Here is a 3,038-nt window from a genome sequence, read left to right on the forward strand (position 1 = left end):
ACCCACACCTGGGATAACCCACACTGGGATAACCCACACTGGGATAACCAACACCTGGGATAACCAACACCTGGGATAACCCATAGCTGGGATAATCCACACTGGGATAACCCACACTGGGATAACCCACACCTGGGATAACCCACACTGGGATAACCCACACTGGGATAACCAACACTGGGATAACCAACACCTGGGATAACCAACACCTGGGATAACCCACACTGGGATAACCCACACTGGGATAACCAACACCTGGGATAACCAACACCTGGGATAACTGACAGCCAGGATAATCCATGCCTGGGATAACCCACACTGGGATAACCAACACCTGGGATAACCCACACTGGGATAACCCACACTGGGATAACCCACAGCCAGCATAACCCACCTCCAGGATAACCGATGCCTGGATCAATCATATCCAGAATAATCCCCATCTGGGATAACCCACATCCAGAATAATCCACACCTGAGATAAACCACAGCCGGGATAACTCACACCTGGGATAACCCACAGGCAGGATAACTCACACCTGGGATAAACCACAGCCGGGATAATTCACACCTGGGATAACCCACAGGCAGGATAACCAATGCCTGGATGAACCGTGTTCAGGATAATCCACATCTGGGATAACCCACAACTGGGATAACCCACATTCCAGGATAATCCACACCTGGGATAACCCACAGCTGGGATAACCCACAACTGGGATAACCCACATTCCAGGATAATCCACACCTGGGATAACCCACACATGGAGGACATGGAGACGGGATTCAGGGATGGAGGGGCATGGGATACAGGGACATGGGATACGGGATGGGGGCATATGGGGATGGAGAGACATGGGAATGGAGGGATATGGGGACATGAGGACACAGGGACATGGGATACAGGATGGGGGGATATGGGGATATGGAGATAAAGGGACGTGGGATACAGGGATGGAGGGACATGGGAACACAGGGACATGGGATATGGGATGGGGGGATATGGGGATACAGGGACATGGGATACAAGGATGGGGGGATATGGGGACACAGGGACATGGGATATGGGATGGGGAGATATGGGGACACAGGGACATGGGATATGGGATGGGGGGATGTGGAGACACAGGGACATGGGATATGGGATGGCGGGATATGAGGATACAGGGACATGGGATACAGGGTTACAGGGACATAGGATATGGGATGGGGGGACGTGGAGACACAGGGATATGGGATAGAGGGATGGGGGGATATGGGGACACAGGGACACAGGGATATGGGATACAGGGATGGAGGGATATGAGGATGAAGGGACAGCAGCCTTGGGGTCACAGGACCTGGGGCCGTGTGATGTGGGGACACGGGGATGGGGGATGTGGGGCACAGGGTGACGGGGACACAGGGGAAGGGGACGTGGGGACACAGGGAAGTGAGGATATGGGAACACCGGGACACAGGGATATGAGGGTCCAGGGACATGGGAATATGGGGACACAGGGATAAGGTGACACTGGGACACAGGGACAGGGGGACATGGGGTACAAGGGGATGGAGACACAGGGATGTGAGGATACGTGACATGGGAATAGGGGGACATGGGGACACGGGGATTTGGGGACACAGGGATGTGGTGATCCGTGACATGGGGACAGGGGGATGCAGGGACATGAGGCTATGGGAATATGGGGGCTTGGGGGCATGGGGACGTGGGGATTTGGGGACACAGGGATTTGGGGACACAGGGATTTGGGGACATAGGAATACGGGGACACAGGGATGTGGTGATCCATGAAATGGGGACAGGGGGATGCAGGGACGTGAGGATATGGGAATATGGGGACTTGGGGGCATTGGGATGAGGGACATGGGGTGTGGGGACGGTGGACATGGCGTATGGGGACCCAGGGATTTGGGGCTGTGGGGACACAGGGATTTAGGGACACAGGGATGCAGAGAACAGGGATGGGGGGTGACGGTGTCACGGGACACGGGGACAGGGGGTGACGGCGTCACGGGACACGGGGACGGGGTGATGGCGACACTGGGATGTGGGGACACGGGAGCAGCACCCGGGGGGACGAGTGGGACACGGGGGGGGTGCTCCGGGGTCTTCTCTCCGGTGCCGGTGCCATCCCAGCGCCACCGGCCGGTGCCCACAGCCCTGGGGACCCCCTCGGAGGGGGGTGAGGGCCCCCCCGGGCCCCCCCCCGGCCGCCCTTTCCCTTGTTGGGGGGGTCGCGGGTGCCGCCGTGCTCAGCCCGCCCGGCTCCCCATGGGCTTTATGGCTCGGCGGGGCCGGCGGCGGCGGGACGGGGCCCCCCCAGCCCGGCCCGGGGGGGGAACCGGGGCGGGGAGGAGCCGCCGGGGGCGGGACGGGGGTTAATGGGGTGGAAAAGGAGCCGCTCGGCACCGGGTCACGTTACCGGGAACGGGGGGGGGGCGAGGGGACCCCGCCCGGGGACCCCGGCACCGGGAGGGGGGCAGGGGGGACCGGGCGGGGTGGCCTGGGCGTCGGGGGGCCCCGGTGGGGCCCCCCGGGCATCGGCGGCGGCCCCGGGGGGGGTCCCTGAACAGACACCGGCAATGGGGGGGCCCGGCGGGGTCACCGGGAGGGTCCGGGGAGGGGTCACCGGGGGGGTCCAGAGATGGTCCCCGCAGCACCGGCACTGGGGGGGTCCAGGCAGGGAGACGGGGGGGTTCCGGGAAGGGTCTGCTGGGCACCGGGGGGTCCCAACAGGGGCATCGGGGGGTCTCGGGGGGGTTCCCCGGGAACCGGCACCGGCGCTGGGGGGTCCCTGAACCGGCACCTGCACCGGGAGGTCCCGGCGGAGGGAGGGGGGGCGAGGGAGGGTCCCCCGGGTACTGGCACCGGCACTGGGGGGGTCCCTGAACAGGCACCAGCACCGGGGGGGTCCCGGCGGGGGCAGCGGGGGGGTCAGGGCAGGGTCCCCCGAGCACCCACGGGGGTCCCCACAGACTCATCCAGTCACCGTCACCGTCCCCGGGGTCCCTCCGGCCCCACGCAGCCCCCCCCC

General features: G+C 63.5%; 1 protein-coding gene across 19 annotated transcripts in view; it reads right to left on the reverse strand.

Moving 5' to 3' along the window:
* KCNJ10 (potassium voltage-gated channel subfamily J member 10) overlaps nt 1–2,334 on the reverse strand; it is a 12,008-nt gene extending 9,674 nt beyond the window's left edge. For all 19 annotated transcript variants that reach the window (XR_003525464.1, XR_003525467.1, XR_003525465.1 and 16 more), the window contains exon 1: nt 2,226–2,334. The gene's annotated coding sequence lies outside the window, so the exon portion shown is untranslated. The remainder of the gene's footprint in view (nt 1–2,225) is intronic.
* Between the last annotated feature and the right edge of the window lie 704 nt (nt 2,335–3,038).

Source organism: Corapipo altera, unplaced genomic scaffold (assembly GCF_003945725.1).
Source record: "Corapipo altera isolate COAL_440 unplaced genomic scaffold, ASM394572v1 204, whole genome shotgun sequence".
Taxonomy (NCBI): Eukaryota; Metazoa; Chordata; class Aves; order Passeriformes; family Pipridae; genus Corapipo; species Corapipo altera.